The 21001-nt window shown below is 37.6% G+C and overlaps 1 long non-coding RNA gene across 1 annotated transcript in view; it reads right to left on the reverse strand.

Annotated features, from left to right (window-relative positions):
- The window catches only part of LOC111174177 (uncharacterized), a 420003-nt gene that overhangs the window by 318995 nt on the left and 80007 nt on the right, over positions 1-21001 (reverse strand). The window contains exon 2 of the long non-coding RNA XR_002644391.3: positions 11087-11228. This is a non-coding gene — a long non-coding RNA (uncharacterized LOC111174177). The remainder of the gene's footprint in view (positions 1-11086; positions 11229-21001) is intronic.

Here is a 21001-nt window from a genome sequence, read left to right on the forward strand (position 1 = left end):
CTGCATAAATGATTCAGGATATCCAAGACCAATGGGAGGAAGTTGAAAGGAAACAGAATTCTCATTAATTAAAGCAAATAATTGGGAGTTGGTCCACAATGTAATGGGCTACCTTATAAGAAGTAAATACCCCATCAAAAAAGGCATTAAAGAAAAATGGTAAAAAGACTTGGTCTCAAGATTGTTTTGAAGGTCACTTCAACTTTAATGTTCTGTGATCTCACAATGAGATACTTAATAAATCCAATTTCACCTCTTCAGGTATTTACAGAAAAATAATTTTCCCTGGTTTAATATATGCCAGACACTTTCCCATATGCTTTTTAAAACACATTTGAACAGTTCTGTAAACTTCTCTGTGATTTAAAATAAGGTATGATCATCTTATGTCATATACAAGGAGATTCGGTTGGTAAAATCTGACTATGAGACAGTCAGACCTATGAAGCAGTCCTATGAAGCAAGAAGTTAGGAGTTTCACATATCATGCTCCTGTTATATCTACATATTTCCCTAGAGAAGTCATGTTGTATGCAGAAGGTATGGTCCTTGCTTACTGAACAATCCATAGCTGAAGCTCCAAAGAGATCGTCTGAACATCACATGTACCCCATCTTACTATAAAGACAGAATTTTGTATGTTCAAAATGTTCGCACGTACACTCAGTAAGCAATAATGGTGAAAAAGGATTTTCAGCTGCAGAAGACGATGATGGGCTTATTTTATTTTTCATTGTTTCTTTGAATCTAATGACAACTAAAGATGCTTGTGAATTACTTAGTGCAAGAAACATTATCCTACTCCAGTCCAATAACCAACATGAAAGCTCCCATGTCTTCTGTGCTCAACAGAAAATCTACTGAGAGTCTCCGATGTTCTAAGCCTCAGGCCTAGCAGACAGAAATGCTTCCTTTCTCTAAACTGGGACAGCACACACTGAAGGTAACTACAAAGTCAGTAATAACAAGAACTGTGCAACTGAAATTTAATATTTGGCACCAAAAACAACAATAACAACAAGGGATGCCACAGTTAATAATAGCAATAATGATTGCAGTAATTATAAATTAATAGATCTGTTGTAATAAATGTTGTAGTAAGTTAGAGCATAACTTTATGATAAAATATTAATAAGAGAAGAAAAAGTGTTTGTACATATATAGATAACCACAAACATGTGCTAATTGCCAGGATTGTGAATTATGCTGGCTTAAATAGGATCTCCTTGTTCTTATTTATTTAGGAATGTTTTTCCCATGGAGAAAGTTGTTTATGGTAGGTGGGACTAAAATTAGGAATTCTGAAATTCAGCTAGGATGAAGCCACACTGGACATACCAGAAGCAAATGGATATCTCAAACCCATCTTTACTCCTTCTCTGTCCGTATGGATAGTACCTTTAAGATGACCAATTGTGTCATCATTTGTGATGGGGTAATTTTAAATACACTCAAGATGTTGAGAGTTCTACGTTTAACAAACACTGAGGGAGTTTATATCCTTGGCACCAAGACATTAGGACAGTCTGGATCAACCTGGAAGCTCATGCTTATGGGCAGATACTGTGTGTCACAAAATACCAAGAACCTACAAGACAATAATCAGAACCTGAAGACCAACACCTCCAACTTGGGGTCAAGTGTGTGTTTGGAGGTTCAATCCTTCCATTTTTTCCCAGTAAGACTCTTCTCATGTGGGTTGTTACACTAATAGGGGATAGTGAACTGGAAGAGAATTCTATTATATGGAGCAAGGGCATAGCCAATACAGTGGATTATCATCATATGCTCTTCAAACCTAGACAAGTTCAAATATATGTTGCTCAGTTAAAAAAATTAATTTAAATAATGTAGGCAATTCTGTCCACCATTTCATTCAGTAAGTATATGGCCAAGAGTGAGTGGGAAGTGAAATGCATTGATTTACCACTTCTTAACCAACCTCAGTTACTTTGTGCTGAAATATAAGAATGTCCCTATGAATAAGACCAATTTTACTGAGTAGTCAGAAGTAATATTTATTATACCCAAATTCTGTCTTACACACAGACTGCAGAAGGTAACTTCTCTATAAAGACGCAAATTAACTACTCAAACTTAAATAAAATTTTCTCCTTGGAGAAAATAAGAAGTTAAGTTGGAGAAAATGAGAAGTTAAGTTGTCTGTTCCCATCATGCCAGGAATTCATGAGGTTAGCAAAGTTTCTGAAAATGTACTGAGTCAAACTCTTCTCTTTCTTCTCTATACTACATTGGTGTAATTTTACCTGATTCCAGTAAAAGTTTGCATCTACTCCAAAATCAGACATCGATTGAAAATCACTCTGAAGGTAACAGATACAAACCAATATGTTACTAGTACCTTCCAGCAGGACCTGAACCATTGTGACTATACAGTGGGATAATAGACCATGGATCTTCTGAACTGATAAAAGAATTAATTATGAAGCAACACAGACAATATACCTTTATGTCAGGAAGCAGCTGAGTAAACCTGTGTTAATTCTAAGACTTGTGCTGCACTGAAACATTAATTTTTCTTCTTCAGACATTTGAATTCTTGTTCAAATATGATTTTTTTTCATTCAGAAGACTGTGAGCTCTTAGGCCCTGGGACTATGTCTTGTTTACTGGTATATAATATCCAGTGCCTGGTACATTATAGATGCTCAATAAGTTTTTAAAGACTGAAGAGAATTGTGGATTTTAACTTGAAGAGGACATAATTTAAAGGAGGTTCTGAATAAATGAAAATCAAAGTTACCGTCAATGCAGCAACTGTAAGTAATCCCACATCTATACTCACCAACCACTGGTAATATAGCATATGTATATGAAGGTGATAGTATTTGATTGAGTATGTGTGTCAACGATAATTGAAACTTATTGATTTATTAATAACATAGAAGAATCGAAATCAGTAATTTTTTCTAATTTTGAATTTAATGTCTACTGGTAGTTTATCTTAAACCTCCTCTGGACCTCACATTGCCAAATAATGCTTTAACTTAATAGTATTTTCTGACCAGGCACCTGGACCTTAACATGCACTTCCAACGTTGCTATCTTGTACTGACATTGGTCTTGACCCTTGATAGTAAAACTTTTTTATGCACATGTGTTATCTCTCCATAAAACCTCACCCAGGGCAGAGCTCTAGGCAGTAGGTTTTCAACAAAACATTTGTTTAATGAAAGTACAATAGGCATACAGTAGGCATCTGAGATTATGTGTGCAGAAGTTAAGAGAGCAGGCTGGGGGCTTCCCTGGTGGCACAGTGGTTGGGAATCTGCCTGCCAATGCAGGGGACGTGGGTTCGTCCCCTGGTCTGGGAAGATCCCACATGCCGCGGAGCAACTAAGCCCGTGAGCCACAACTACTGAGCCTGCGCGACTGGAGCCTGTGCTCCGCAACGGGAGAGGCCGCGACAGTGAGAGGCCCGCGCACCGGGATGAAGAGTGGTCCCCGCTTGCCTCAACTGGAGAAAGCCCTCGCACAGAAACGAAGACCCAACACAGCCAAAAATAAATAAATACATTTATTTAAAAAAAAAAAAAAAAGAGAGCAGGCTGGGAGACACACTGCTGGACCATCTCTTAGAGGAGCACTTTCAAAGAGGTTACTCTTTGAGCCTCATTTTTTTCATGTATAAAACAGGGTTGATAAAAACCATTTCCTCAGAAGGTGTTTGTGAGGATTAAGTGGGGTCATCCATGCAAAGTACTTAGAATAAAGCACATGGTGTCACCACCCTCTTCTGCCAGGAGCTCTCAGAAATGCTTATTTGTATTAATTTGAATAAATACCACAATGTCACATGTAATTAATGTTAGCTATTATTAGTGATTATTATTAGGTTTGACTGTATAAAATTACCAATATTTCACCATTTTGACCTATAAAAACAACAATTTCAATGGATTTGATATGACATTCTATGAGTTTAAAACACACAGGTGATTTGGTCAAGTCTGTCAGTTCTGTTAAATCAGAAAATGTGAGAATGAGGTAAACCGGCTGTCTGTACAAACAAATCCAAAATATTAATCCATTAGTAAGAGTCTCTGAATGTAATAAGCTGGGGTTATATTGTATTTGTATCACTAGTCGGGTCTCAGGACAGAGAAAGTTAATTTAGGAGGACTGAAATTGGGGGAGGCAGGAACCTGAATACTCCACACCAACACATTTCTAAACTTCTCTGATTATCACCCACAACTGACTTCCCACTGGTCCAGCTCAAGGCTAATTTTGTCCAGGGAAATTTTGAAAAGATAGGTATCTTAAAATGAAATGCGTAAATTTCCGAGTTAGCAGTCATCATCATCTTGGGGTCAGGAATGATATTCCTGGGGGATTCCTGACAAATATGCAAACATGTTACCTGAACAATCTCATGCTATGCTCATTTAGTACCCACTAAATAGCTTCCGAGCTTAGCTAACAGATGGCTGATGGGATAGGTGAGAGGATGCATACATTGTGATGAGGCGAGCGATGAAGAAGGTTAAATTATACAAGGTAGGGAAACAGAACGGAAGGCCTGGATTAAAGACTCAGGGTGTCTAAGAACTAAAGTCAGGAGAAAACTAAAAATACATTATCCACCCTTACCTAGGCTGACACTATCTTCCCACTCTCCCCCTTAATCCTCTAAACCCTTTGGATCAGTGAATACACCTTCCACACTTCCAAGTGTGCTCCTATTCTTTGGCTGGTCTAAAAATCACACTTCCTTCATACTGAGATTATCTCAAACTGCCTTTTTCTGCCTAATATGAAGTGACTGTTTTCATCTGAGCATCTGCAAAATCAATTTTCTTCACCCTTCACTTTGGAACACATTTTTAAATATAGCTCCAGTAGCTGTTGTACTTAACAACATCAGTGAATTGCACTCTAATTTGACTTTTCCAAATAATCATTGATATCTGTAAAGATTCTTAGTCCCACCCTAAAAAAAGAAGTCCCTGAACTGAATGATTACTTTTTTAAAAATAAGAAACAAATATTCTCTGAGTTTTGAACAGTTTTTAAATGAACTAACAATCCTTATTGGGAGTTTTTTTAAATGAACTGAACACAAGCATTAACACAGGAACAGCTGGACGCTAATCATTTAGCTGGAAAAACTATATTACATGGCTAATGGAAACACTAGGGAAGCACGGGATAAATAAGAACTACATGTTGGCAACAGCAACTTGTCTATAGGCAACTCCAAGTTACCAAGTAGGCTTGCATTACTACAAACAGAACAAAAGCAAAAGAGTTTATTATAACATCCTTCCAGCCTCTCTAGAATTTACCATATGAGGCATCTCAGGCCTATGAAGGCCAGTAAGGAGTAGCTTTGGCAATACTGAGGCATGCACTGGTAATATAAGCCCCAATGGCATGTTTAGCAGAAAAGTGACCAGTGACAGCAATAACAATCCCCTACATTTGTAGAATACCGTATCCATTGACCTCCTTTAATCTTGACAACCCTAAGAAATGGGCATTATAAATGAAGTTAAAAGAGGTTAAGGCACTTACCAAGGTGACATAAGTAATAAATGGTAGAAGCCAAATTTTATTCAATATTACTCAGTGAACTTTTACTGATTTCTCACCCTGCGCAACTCTCTGTGCTGAGCACTGGGGATACCAGAAAATGTCACAAAGCCTGCCTTCAGGGGGTGCACAGCCTGCTGCAGACAACAGGGAGTGTTCATCCACTAAGTAGCTTTTCACTGTTGAGGGTCTTCCATGTGCCCACTGTGACTGGGAAATAAGCAATGTACAAAACAGACATGGTTCCTGCCACCCTGAAACATGCATTCTGGTGAGGCCAGACAACACGCAATTTAAAATAAACAAGACAACTTACTGAGTGCTATCAAACTCAGTAAAACAAGGCAATATCATAGAGTTTGGAGGATCTAGGAAGCTATAATGGATCGAGGAAAGTTCCTCTGAAGAGATGACATTTTAACCAAGGCTTGAAAAGAAACAAACCTAAAGATCCTGGCAGCAATATGGTTGGAAGGGAGAGACCAGGGAATTCGTTTCTTGTCTTGAGGCTGCATTTGTACAGCAAGCCAACTCTTGTTGGAGTGGCTTTCAGGGAAGCTAATGGAAAATATGGGGGAGGAAAAGCTGCCAAATCTCCCTCCCTCCCGTCACGTACACAAAACAAGCCATACCTTGCTGCAGCCTTGAGAAAGAAACAAACCTGGTGTGTTTGAGAAACAGAAAGAAATCTAGAGAATCCAGCACCTAGCCAGTGAGAGGGCCTGGTAAAAACGCAGGAGGAATGGGCTCCATCATGTAGGTCCCTTCCAGGCGCAATAGAAGTTTGGATTTTATTTTACTGAAAGTATAAACCAATGGAGGAGTTTAAGCTAGAAGTGACATGAAGTGTTTTACATTTTGAAAGAACTCTGGCCCCAGTTTGGAGAATGTATTGAAAGAAGGCAAGAGTGGAAATAGACCAGTTTAAAGGTGAGAGGTGAAAGCTTTGGGATATATTTAGGCTGTAGCACCAAAGGACTTGCTGTTAATTAGATGTGCAAGATGATGACAAGAGGGAAATCAAGGTGACTTCCAAATTTTTGGATGGAGCAGCTGGGTCACTGATGATGATGCTATATCGGGATTGGGAAGACAAAGAGAGTAATAGGTTTAGTGGCAACAAGGGTGAAGTCAATAATTCTGTTAAGGTTTGAGATGTGGAAAAAGAATTAAAAATACAGTGTGATAAGTGCCACTGAGATAAAGGCATATGCTAAATAATGTGAAAAGGAAGAGAAAGATTAACTCTGTGAGAGGAGAGAAGGTCAGAGAAGTGAGGTTTACCATGTACATTTAAAAACAATTAAGAAAGGACCAGTGAGTGAGAATGGCACTTAAGGCAGAAGGAATAGCACATATGTAAAGGCAGAAAGTACAAAAATGGAGTCTGTGCAGAGCTTCACCCATTGCGCCAAAGCTGTATCCTGAGGGCAGCCTGAGGTTTCTGGGCATGGCAAAATGGTGAGAAAAGTACGAGGCGATAATTATATGACTAGTGTAAAGGAGAAGCTTGAGATTATGAAGACAAGAAGAGTATTAAATTTAAGATTAAAAACCCTGAATTCCAGTCCCTACTCTGCCACTAACCAGCAAGCCACTTCACTTCTCTGGGCTTACTTCTTCATCAGAAAAATAAGAGTGTAAAATGAAGCTATTTCTAAGGCAATCTATAGATCTGGAAATTAATAAAACTATGGTCAGTCCTTTTGCATCTAAATTAAAAACTGTTTATTTATACATGTCTACATAAAATGTTTATGTTTTTATTTATACTCACACACACACATAAATCTTCCACCTCATTTCAAAATGGATTTCAGTCAGCCTAAGTAAATACATGACTGTCTCAAATATTTTTTGAAATGAAGTATTTATGTACGTGTGTGTGAGTATAAGTAAAAACATAAACAGTTATGTAGACATGTATAAACATATTTTTATATAGGTGCAAAAGGACTATTAATCATAGTTTTATAGATTTCCAGAACAAATGAACAATCGTAACAAAACAGAAATAGATTCATAGATACAGAGAACAAACTAGTTTCCTCCTGGTTTCCAGACAGGAGGAGGGCAGGGGGAAGGGTATTTGCAGATAAAGGAAGGTGAAGGGGATTAAGAGGTACAAACTTCCAGTTATAAAAGAGATAAGTCGCAGGGATGTAATGCACAGCATAGGGAATATAGTCGATAACACTGTAATGCGGTGTATGTATGGTGACAGATGGTAACTAGACTCACAGTGGTGATCATTTCATAACGTATAAAAATATTGAATCACTATGTTGTACACCTGAAAGTAATATAATATTGTAAGTCAACTATACTTCAAGAAAAAGGAAAAAATACATACCGTTGTATAATAAAGAATTTATCTGGTCTTGGTCACTGGTTCCTGGGACATAACCTCTAAATCCTTGGCATTTCCTGAGTGATAGGGGTGACTTTGTTATTCATGAGTCCCTTGCATCATACCTGATTTATATCAGTGAGATAAATCAGGATGGGGGTTAGTCATCGGAAAGACCAACCACGGGATTAGAGGGTTGAGGTTTTAAGCCAGCCCAACCTCCAGGGAGGAGAGGGGGTGCTACAGATTGAGTTCAATCACCTGGTCAATGATTCAATTAATCATGCCTCTGTGATAAAACCCCAGTAAAAACTCTGGACAACTCTCAGATATGCTTCCTAGTTGCTGAACACATTGACGAATGGGAAGGGTGATGCATTCTTCTTCCCTTCCAGGTCGCATCCTAATTGTCTCTTTATTTGGCTGGTTCTGATTGACAGTCTTTCTAATAAAACTATAATCATACGTATAGTGCTTTCCAGAATTTTTTGAGTCATTCTAGCAAATTATCAGACCTAAGAGAGTTAGAGCAACCCCCAAATTTATAGCCAGTTGGTCAGCAGTGCAAGTGGTCTGGGGACTCCTGAAATTGTGACTGGTACTAGAAGTGAGGGTAATCTTTTAGGGAATTGTGCCCTTAACTTGAGGAGCTTGTGCTAACTCCAGGTGGCTGGCATCAGAATTTCATTGCAACATTATAATAACAGAAATTAAATAAATGAAGAGCTACAGCCAGGAGGAACAGGAATACAAAAATAATGTGATAAAAGTAATGAGGTTACTACTCGTATCCTGAGAATGAAATCCAAGACAGCGTTATAGGGAATTCAGAGGCAGCATGGTGTGGTGGTGAAGAACAAAGGTTTGAGCCAGACTTACAGGACGCAAATTCCATCGCCACTCTTTACCATCTGGGTGACTATAGGCAAGTCACTTAACTCTCTGAGCTCTGTAAAATGGAGATGATGATAATGCCTACTTCACAAAATTGTTATAAGAATTGAGTTAATTCATAAAAAGTGTTTAAAACCATTTCTGATACATAAGAACACTCAATACTTATTATTAGAATGGGCCACAGTGCAGGCCACTGTCAACACATCAAAGCACAATTCCATGAAAATAATAATTTTTTTAAAGAAAATGCAGTCCAAATGTGAAACTCTTATCACAGCACTGCCCAATAAAACTTTCTGCAGTGCCCATAATGTTCTATATCTGTGCTGTCCAGTATGAAAACCTCTAGCCACATGTGGCTATTGAGCACTTGAAATATGGGTGTTTTGACTGAGGAGCTGAATTTTTATTTTATTTCATTTTTAATTTATTTAAATTTAAATAGCCACATGAGGCTAGTGGCTACCATATATTGGACAGTGAAGATGACCAGGGTGTAGTAGACAGCCCACACGCCCTTCAGGTGATCTTTCATGAACAATATTCCTCACAGCCAAGCTTCCAGCAAGGACTGCAGATGAGAATTCAAGCCCACTTAACTCTACGTTACTGGTTAAAGGCGGTATCGTGTGTTCAGTGTGCATCCAAAAAAGAACAGCTTTAAGATTTTGTTATATAATCAAGAAGCCTACCAATCAGGCATGAGACTAGAGAAAAGCCCACTGACTGTGACATGGAGTTGGGCCAAGGTAATATTTGCAGATAAAGGAAGGTTATCCTCAGAAAACAGCCCAGAGTTGACTACAGTTTATGAGAACAGGCCCCAAAGTTCTACCTACTTTAACAGGCCATGGCAAGAATTAGAAGAGAAAATGCATATAACTGCTTGGCACAATGCCTTGCAAAGCAAACACTAAATCAGTTTTACCTCTTTTATCATCATTATCAGAATTATTCTGTGCTATGAAATATGCCACTAATAACTGCAACTGGAGATGTTAATAATCTCAATACATGCCCATGTAATATTGAATTGCAAACAATATTATTTACTGAGTAACTCTTTCAGACAAGCTAGTGGTAAGTGAACAAGCTGACCTTCTATATAGGGTTCTTAGATTTTGACCAATTAAATGTTTGAAGACCTCTGCCAAAACTGATGACTTGGGTTTTGAAGTAACTGATTTAAAGTAAAATAATGAGATCGAAGGGCCATTGTTTGTGGAGGCTACTCTAAATTTGAGAAAATAAACTATATCATCAGCATTTAGGCAAATGCTTATCTATCTATTCCTTATAGCAGGGAAGCATGAATTTCGCTCATCCAGGAATAATATCAAGTCATTAAGAAACACATGAAGGAGGAGAATTTGAAACATTATATTTTGTCTCCCTTAAAATTATCTAATCTACCAAGAAACTTACTCTAATGACCTGAAATATGGGCAGTGGTTTTACAAGTCTCACGTAAGTATCAATAGCTAGGATTGTGTATCTAGAGCATAACCCATTCCTGTACATAAGCCAAGGGCTGATAGAAGGTCAATAAAATCAAAGTTTATTCAAGGTTCCTAAGAAATGTATTCACAAACTGATGAAGCTTATGTAATGCTGGTCAATAAGACAAGAGCTGTGCCTAAGACCCAGATACTCCTGAAAAATACTGCCCTGAGAAACCTAGAGGAGCAACTTATCAAAAAGGAAATTGGCCTACATCTATATAGAATCATTTAGAGACATCATAAAGCTTTTTTTACTAGAATCATCCTATACATGATCCCAGGCATTTGTTGACTTCTAGGCAATAGGATTAACAAGACCTAAGCCCATCATAGTAAGCAGTGCTGAATATTCCAAAGGCAAATGACCTTTACCTGGGGCTTTATTTAATCAGAAACTGTTACTGGGACCCAGACTCAGGTCTTCAATTTCCAGGTAATTGATGCTAGGAGTTTTGTCAGCATCACTCTTCTATGAGCACTAACAAATAAACTGAGAATCCTATGGTTTTTCATCTACAAAAAAGAAACAATGACAGCTTCAAAGTATACTTACCACCAATTCTAAATTGCAATAAGATTAAAAGGAAATAGGACTATGGTAGCAGAGGATGGCTGAGATTGTTCCTTTCAGGTACCTCAAACAATATGTAATCATTTAGATCAATATCAGTTATATAACATTTAAAAACACTGCATGATTAAATGATGTATCAATTAGGAATATTTTAGGCTACGAGGAGCAGAAAACATTACTTTGGTGGCTTAAATATTAGAAACTTACTTTTCCCCACATAATGGGAAGTCCAGATGCATGCAGTTGTTGTTTCTGGTTTAGTTAACTCCAGAGCCTTTGAATTCCCTTGATATTTCCCTCATGGACACAGGTTGGCTGCTACAGTTTCAACCATAAGGTCACATTCCAGCTTCAAGAAAATAAAAAGGGAAAGAGGTGGAACTTATTGAAGAGTCCATCTCTAGACCAAAAGCCTGCGTGTGATCATTCAGACATAGGCAATTGCAAGGCTTTGCCCGACAGATGTCACAGTGAAAAGCTGCTGTCCCCACACCAGACTTGGTTACAGCCACTGCACGGCAGATTTCTGGAGAGTTGCATTCAAGGAACCCCACCTCCACTCCACCCATCTGAGCCAGCCATGCTCATACACATATCAGCATATATACATCTAGCCCAAGCATTTCTCTTCAGACGCCACTTTATCAGAGGCCTTGGCTGAGGCACTTTGGACACCTCCACCAAGACCTCATTACCAGGGAGCTTGACTAAGGCATTTTCTTCATGCTCAATCAGTATTTTTCTACTCCTTAGCCTTCCTCCTCCCCCTCTACCAGACCATGAAAAGGCACGAGCCCTCTGTTCCAGGCTCCTCAGCAATAAAACATTTCCCCTCATCTGCACTGCATGCATCTCACCCTTGCCAGGTGTTGCTCCATAGGAAAAAAAAATGGAGCACTAGGGAGCCAGTGCCACTTTTTGCCTCTTGCTTGCACTGTCGCAATAAATAAATAAAGACTTGACCGATACTTTCAGTTTGGCTCATTGTCTTAATTGACCACCTCAACACCTGGCAGCCCGTCACCTACATCAGAAAAATACATCTTCCCAATCTTCCCAGAGACCCTACAGCAGACTGCTACCATCTTATTAGCCTGAACTGAGATACACATGGGCATTCTGAGTAGTGTCTACAAAGAGAAAACAGTTGGTGAACAAACCATCAGTGCTTGTCATAATTTGGAAATGAGTTCTATGGGGAAAATATAAGCTCAGGAGTTCAGAAAAGAGAGAAGTTTGCTATGAGCTACAGGGAAATGATTTCATAAAGGAGATTAAACTGTGCTCTAAAAGACAGATAAGGTTTGGAGATGAGAGGGCATGACAGATGGGCTAAACAGACTAAGGAAAGGTTTTGCGGAAGAAATGAGCTCCTAGGACAGAGAAAGGAACATCCCGCTCTTCTGAAAATAGGAGAAAGAGTGTTTTAATTCAGGAAATAGAACACAGTTGCCCATCAGGGGGATGGGGAAGCCACTCCTATGGGAGAATCTTTAGCACATCTACTGCTAGCAAGTAAACTAAGAAATGCCTATTAAACAATTGCTATTGTCTCGCCAAACATGTCAGTAAACATTTATGCCAAACAAGTGGCCTTAATACATGCCGATTACACTCTGGAAAAAGCAAGTGAAAAATTCCTTGTGCAAAAAAAGGAAGAAACCACCATCCTGCAACTAGCTCTGCTTTACCTCCCACTGAGATCCACAGGGTATCCGTTCATGGAACCAAAGCAGCATATGGCCCTAAAAATATAAGCCTCTGATCTTACAATTAACAGAGTAATCTTAAAATTAAAGCATCAAATCAAAAACACTTCTGAATAACAACCAGTTTAAGTTAATGGTTTCTTTCTGTTTGTTTTAGGCTTTCTTGTGTGGGGAGAGAGAGAGGGGCACTGGTCAAAGGGAAAATGTATTCAATAATTGCAGCAGATAAGATCAAAGCAAAATTTTCTTTATTTTCCCTAAAAGGCATGTTTCTCCTGTTCTTTAATTAATTGGAAGCAAAGGTCTAAACAAGCAGTGGAAATAAAACCAGTGAGAGGGGCTCTTTCACATCTCTAATTATACCTCCTATGCAGTAACAGGCAATTGGACACCAAAAGCTCGGGGACCAAGACCTTTCCTGCTATGTCCAAGTAAGCTACACCAGAAGGAAATCTATAGTCAAAGTCCCCCTTCAAGATAGTTCCCAATAGTCTCATTTTAAAAGTAGATCCTTTTTCTTATCTGACCCTAATTGGTAATTAGCTATTCCTTCTTATTAATCTACCCAAGTGACTGTTTCTGAATATTAAAATGTGGGATTCTTTCATCATGCAATTATGCTGGACATGGAAGGAAATAACAAACTGTAAACCTACAACTGTAACCTCCTAAAAGTTAAGAGAATCACAATGGCCCACTGAAATAGGAGACATTTTAATTAATATGCCTCCCTGTGGCTTTGCCTTTCTTCTTGTATGCTCAGCTGGAGTAATTAGAGCAAAACCTGAGGGGCACCTACCCCAGAAGCCTCACTCAGCCCTCTCCAGCTGAGTCTCACTCTTTGTTGGCAACTGTCTCCATTGAGGAAGAGACTCAGCCTGAGCTGTGTAATGTACATCTGCTCTAGGGAATAATCCCTCCAGAGAGCCACCAGGAAGTAGCCTGTTCAAAAAGCAAACAATTTAAAAATTTAAACCCTATTCACTTTAAAGGAAAAAACGAGAAACAATCTTTTAAGAAAGATACCTTCCAAGCTATTAACATCTGATACAACTTCCTCTTTAGAGATTTCTCCTTCTTTAACCACGTTTTAAAGTATAGTTTACAATAGCATAAAATTTACCCATTTGGAGTACACAGATGAAGTCAGTTTTAGTAAATTTACACAGTTGTGTAACCATCAACACACTCAAGCTTCAGAACACTTTCATCACCCCCAAAATCCCTTGTGTCCATTTGCCGTCAATTCCTGCTCCCAAACCCAGCCCCAGGAAACCTGCTGTCTCTACAGTTTTGCCTGTTCTAGCAATTTCATACAAATGCAATCACACAGTATATATTCTTTTGTGTGACTTCTTCCACTTAGCATATTTTTGACATTTATCCATGTTGTTACATGTATAAGTAGTTCACTCCTTTTTATTGCTGAATGGCACTCCACTGTATAGATATACCACATTTTGTTGATCTATTCCCCAGTTGATGGACATTTGGATTGCTTCCAAATATTTGGAGATATCGAGCCTAACAAACATTTGGATACAAGTCTTTTCATTTCTCTTGGGCAGATACCTGGAAAATAAATTTCTTGGTCATTTGGTAAATATAAGTTCAACTTTTTAGGAAAGTGCCAGGCAATTTTTCAAAGGGGAGTGTATCATTTTCCACTTCCATCAGCAACACATGAGAGTTCTGGTTTCTATGCAACCTCAGGAACAGTATTCTCAATCTTTTTTGATTACATATATTTTAGAGGTGTGTAGTATATTCTCAATGGGATTTTAGTCTGCATTTTCCTAAGGACTAACAATGTTGAACACCTTTTCTTGTGCTTATTTGCTATTCATAGATCTTTTTTGAAGGTTCTATTCAAAATTTTACCCATTTTTTAATTGTGTTGTGTGCTTTCAGACTATTTACTGTAAGAGGTTTTTTTCATATTCTGAACACAAGTCCTTTATCAGATAAATAATTTGCAAATATTTTCTGCAATTCCTTTAACTTGTCTTTGTCTTTTCAGTTTCTCAGTGCTATCTTTTGAAAAGCAAACATTTTAATTTATCTTTTGGTGTTCATATTTTTTGTGTCCTATCTAAGAAATTCAAAGTCACAAATATTTTCTCCCGTTTATTTCTAGTTACATGATAATTTCAGCTCTTACATTTAGATCTATGATCCATTTTGAGTAGAACTTTGTGTTATGGTATGAAGTAAGGGTCCAGGGGTTTTATGTTTTTGCTTTTGTTTTGCGTAGAGACACCCAATTGCTCCAGCACCATTTGTTGAATAGGCTCTCTAACTCCACTGAGTTACCTTGCAAGTCTGTCAAAAATCAGAAATCAGACCATGTATGGGTTTATTTCTGGACTCTGTTCTGTTCCACTGATCTATGGTCTAATGCTAATACCACACTGTCTTGATTACTGTAGCTTCACAGTAAGCTTTGAAAATCAGGTAGCACAAATCCTTCAACATTGTCTTTTCAAAATTGTTCTGTTTATTGTAGGTACTTTGAATTTCCATTTAAATTTTAGGATTGACTTGTCGATTTATATTTAAAAGCCTGCTGGGAATTTGACAGGGATTATGTTGAATCTATAGATCAATTTGAGAAGAGAATTGCCATTTTAACTAAACAGATCTTCAAATCCATGACCATAGTTTATCTTTCCGCTTACTTAGCTTTCATTACTTTCTCTCAGCAACGTCTTACGGTTTTCAGCATACAGTTTTTTCTCCCTTTTGTTAAATTTATGCCTAAGTATTTTATTCTGTTTGATTCCATAGTAAACAATATTATTGTCTTAATTTTAATTTTGGATTGTGAATTGCCAATAAATAGGAAAGTAATAGTTGATTTTTAGATACTGATCTTGTAACTTGTGACCTTCCTAAACTTGTTTAGTACTTCTAGTAGCTTTTTGACAGATATTCCCTACATACAAATCAGATTATCTGTGAATAAAAATAATTTTACTTCTTACCTTACAATCTGTATGCCTTTAATTTCTTATTCTTGCCTTATTGCAAGAATAAGAAGTTAAAGAGTAGAATCTCCAGAGCAGTGTTGAATAAAAGAGGCAAGAGCAGATATTCTTTTAAATCTTAAGGAGAAAAAGCATTCAAGCTTTTAATATTAAGCATGTTGTTAGCTGTAGCTCTTTATCAGGGTAAGGAAATTTTCAACTATTCCTAACTTGTTGAGAACTTTTATCAAGAATGCATGTTGGATATTTTAAAAAAACATTTTAGGTCTACTGAGATAATCACATGGCTTTTGTCCTTTTTTCTATTAACATATTATTTCACCCAAATTGATTTTTGGATAATAAATCAACTTTGCAATGTAAGGCACTTAGAAGTTACCACTCCACCGTAACAACAAGTAAAAAGATGAACGAGTTGAAAGATCAGCTCTTCTTAGATCCATCAGAGAAGTGAGACCACAGGACAAACTGCTGCTCCAAAAATTGGAGAGACAGGCAGGCAGATACAGAGAATCGGAACCTACTGGCGCAGAAACATCCATAGAAACCAATACCGGGGTAGGAAAACTTGAACTGTAATTGACAATTGCTGGAGGCTCAGTGTGCAAAAGTCTGAGAGATAAAAACTCCAGAGGGACCCAGTCATGGGGTGGGAGGCACACTTCTAAGTTTTACCTCTAAGAGCTTCACCCTGTTCTCGCGGTGACTATCAGAGAGAAACCCTCTTGTGCTTGCAGCACGGGAAGGGAAAAAGGAATCATTTTGAAATACACTAGACCATTCTGTTTTCCTTAACAAGGCCTGCCTTCAGGAGAAACAATTTTACCAGAGCCTAACCTACCTGTGAGAAGAGAAGCCTCAAACTCCAGCTCCCTCTAGCCATCCTAGCCCACCTAAATGGTGGGGGAGGGGGGCGAGGGTGCACTAGGAAGCACTGTGGGAGGTCACAATCCAGGGGCACAGGCTCACCAAAAGACTGAACCCGAATCACAGGACTGTAGAATATTTCCCCTCTCCCCACACTTTATCACTGCATTAAACCCTACGTACCATGGTTTCCTTTTACCCAGTATATCATAGGCACTTGCACAAAAAATTAAAAGGCATACTAAATGGCAAAAAGCACAGTTTGAAGATACTGGAAATGCATCAGAACCAGAGTCAGATGCAGCAGGAATGTTGGAATTAACAGAAATTTTTAAACCTGTGGTTAATGTGCTAAGAGATTTAATGGAAGTAGACGATATGCAAGAACAGATGAATAATGAAAGCACAGAGATGGAAATTCTAAGAAAGAATAAACAAGAGATGCTTAAGATCAGAAACACTGTAACAGAAATGAAGAACGCCTTAGATGTGCTCATTAGTACACTGGACACAGAGACTAATTTTCTGAAGAAAGAATCTCTCCGCTTGAGGATATGACAATAGAAACTTCCAAAACTGAAAAGCAAAGAGAAAAAAAAAGAAAAGACTGAAGAAAGAACAGAAAAGAATACCCAAAAACTGTGGGACAATTACAAAAGGTATAACATAACACATAATGAGAATAACTAAAGGAGAAGGAAGAGATAAATCAACCTACATTCCTAAAATAAGTACCATTTGTTCATGGTGATAATCCTTTTTACATGTTGCTAGACTCAGGCTGCTATTATTCTGTTAAGGATGATTGCTTCTATGTTCATGAGAGATATTGGTCTATGGTTTTCTTTTCTTCGGATGTCTTTGTCTAGCTTTGGTATTAGGGTAACACTGGCTTAATTAAATGAATTAGGAAGAAGGTCTCTTGCATCTATTCTCTGAAAGAGTTTGTGCAGAATTAGTATTGTATTTTCCTTAAATATCTTATAGAATTCCCTAGTTGAACCATCTACACCTGGATACTTCTTCATGGGGTAATATTCTTTTGATGATTCAACTAAATCATTGGGGAACTATGATATATGCATTGTAGCTCCATAGCTGTCTTTCAGGAAGCATAAATTCCTATTTTCATGGAGTTTACACAAGTCAGTCATGCCATAATAAAAAGTACTATTTGATTATATACAGGCACAGTGGTGGACAAAGCATTGGGCTGAGACTTGTATTCAAATTCAGCTTCTGTCTTTACTTGGTAGTTGGGCCTCAGTACTCAGGCATCCTAAGCCACAGCTTCCTCATTGTAAAATGAGAGAGTAGAAGGTTTCTAAGATCCTTTCAGTACTTAACTAATTTGGTCTATGATGAAAGTGTAAAAATGAACTTTATCGCAAATGACAATCTGAAAACAATTTTTATAACTCATAGCACAGACAAAATGTTATTCCTAATTTATAAGGAAATCCCAAAACTCAAGAAGAATAAACTCAAAAAGCAATAGAAAAAGAAAATCCAGTTGCCATTTAAGGAAAAGTGGTCCTAAAATACATGAAAATTTGTTCGACATATCAAAATCAACTATCTACTAACAATAACCAAATAGATAACATAATTTTAAAAAGATAAACATTTAAATAGTAATGAAAGATGTAAAATATCTAGGAATTCATCGAATTGATTTTGTGGAACTACGAAACACTGCTGAAAGAAATTAGAGAAGGCCTAAATAAATACTCATAGACTGAAAATCTGAGAAATGCTAAAATGTCAATTACCCCCAAATTTCTCCATACATTCAGGGCAATCCAAATCAAAATTCCAGTTGGGATTTTCCATACATTCTAAAATTTACATGGAAACGCAAAGGACCTAGAAGAGCAATACAATCTTGAAGAAGAATAAAACTGGAGAGTTTACACAACCAGGTGTCAATATTTAAAAAAAAAAACGATAATTTTTTTATTGAAATATAGTTGATTTACAATATTACGTTAGTCTCAGGTTACAACATAGTGATTCAACGTTAAAATACATTACAAAATGATCACCACGAGTCTAGCAGCCATCTGTCCCCATGCAAAATTATCACAGTACTATTAACTACATTCCTTATGCTGTATAGCATATCCCTGTGACTTATTTATTTTATAACTGCAAGTCTGTACCTCTTGATTCCCTTCACTGATTTTGCCCATCCATCCACTGGCCTCCCCTCTAGCAATCACCCACTTGTTTTCTGTATCTGAGTCTGTTTCTGTTTTGTTTTGTATATTCATTTTGTGTTTTAGATTCCACGTACATGTGAGATCATACAGTATTTGTCATTCTCTGTCTGACTTATTTCACTTAGCAAAATACCCTCTAGATCCATCCCTGTTGTCACAAATGGCAAGACTGTATTCTTTTTTATGGCTGAGTAATATTCCATTGTGTGTGTATATGTATGCATATCACATCTTCTTTATCCATTCATGTATTAGTGAACACTCAGGTTGATTCCATATCTTGGCTATTGTAAATAATGCTGCAATGAACATGGGGTGCATATATCTTTTCAACTTAAAAAACTGCAATAATTACAGCTATGTGCTGTGTGTGCTGATGGAACAGAATGAAGAGTCCAGAAATAGACCCACACATATATGGTCACCTGTCAACTCCAAAAATTATTTAATATGCTCTCTTGGCAAAGCTGTGGGGAAGCACAAACTAACATTGTTTTCAGGAATGCAAAATGTTGCAACCCATAGGAAGCACTGCATCTACACTTTGACAGTCTCACTCTGGAATTGCATACACATACCTGCACACATATGAAGTGACGTATATACAATATTAATCTTCAGGACATTACCTAAAATAGGAAAAGATTTAAATGACCCAAGTGTCCAGCAATAGGGGACTAGTTGAAAAAATATTTTCCCTTCATGCAACAGAATTCTATGTAACTGTAAAATAAATAAAGTCCTACATATTAATATGTACTGGGTGAAATGTTATACAACTATAAAAAATACAAAATTGTAAAAAAAAAAAAGAGAGAGAGAGGGAGAAAAGGGGGGATGCTGGTGTACAGACCTCCAGAATACATTATTAAGTGGAAAATATGTGGTAAAACAATAAATATGGAATACAATGTTTTGAGTAAAGAAAGCAGGAAAATAAGAATGTATATTCACATTTTTTTTCTATGTGTATAATAAAACACTGGAAGTACAAACAAGAAACTAATAAAAATTGTTAACCACAAGGTTGGGAGGGGAATAAAGCAGATGAAAGAAAGCTCAATATTAATTGTTTGGGAATTATTTTGAATTTTGAACCATGTAAATGTTTTACTTATTTTGAAAAAAGAAGTACTGCTAATGAAATTCAGCAGGGAAAAAAAATGAAGGTTTATACCAGCTGAGAAATGATTTACAGAAGAAACAAGATTTCATATGACTTTCATATGGCCTGATTTGGGACACCTACTTTCCTATTTCCACAAGGGATGGGAACTTCACTTTGAAATATTATTACTTGGTCAAAACATTCAGTTGAACATCATGTTGCTTGCTTAATTCAGCATAGTGGTCTGGAAAGGGAGGGAGAGAAACAGGAATGGGGTGGGAAGGATTTCACAGGGGCTTCAACTGCATCTACATTTTCTTTCTTTTAAAAATATATATACTCATTATATAATAAAAGACATGGAGCAAAAGTGGCAAAATGCAGAGATTTGACAAACCTGGGTGGTAAGGGGGAAAAAATTGCAATTGTGTCCTTTTATTGAAAACACTAGGGGACTCTGAGATGAACAAGAGAATTTATTTAAAACAAAGCATTTCCTTATTTTCTGTGGACAAACCATACAGGGAAGAATAAACATGTTTGAAGCCAAAATCACAGACTCTGGCTCATCAAGAAGACACAATATAAAGCCCCCTAAGTTCGCTAAGCTGTGAGTGTTCAGAACAGAACAACACCTGGCCCGCATGAGCGCCCTGCTGCTGCGAGTGGGGCCAAGGCCAGGACATCACGTCAGAATTCAGGCGAGGGCATCAATTCATAAACACCCAGAAGCCTATTGTTCTTGCAATTCCTGCAGGCAATGAGCACAGTTACCAAATTAAAAACTAGACCAAGTAACCATGAAACCTTCAGAGGCAACATTTTGTTCATACTTCATGATTTCTTTTTAGGGAAATGCACAAGGTCTAGTGACACAAGCTGTTTATTCTTCTCATTAGCCTTTTGGGTTTCAGCATGTGTGGCTTTTCTTAAGCTTTTCTCACCACTAAACTCAGCCAAATTCATACTCACAGAGGAAGTCAGATTCCAGCTCTACAGCTCAACAGTAGATCTCCAAGCTACCCAAATCCATGGGGTAATCAAAAACATTCTGCTGCCTGCTATATGACTTTTATCTTTTCTCCTACAAATAGCTGTAGCAGGATTAATGTCAACAACACACACTCCCCCCACAGGCTTAGCCTATTTAACTGCAATTACTCTCCTGAGCGAGACGCTTTTTGTCATTTGGCAAAGGTGAAGAGAGAGAACAGAGGGTGAAGAGAACA

This window comes from Delphinapterus leucas, chromosome 10 (genome assembly GCF_059928025.1).
Source record: "Delphinapterus leucas isolate spDelLeu-1000000601 "Yukka" chromosome 10, BTC_Dleu_Yukka2, whole genome shotgun sequence".
Taxonomy (NCBI): Eukaryota; Metazoa; Chordata; class Mammalia; order Artiodactyla; family Monodontidae; genus Delphinapterus; species Delphinapterus leucas.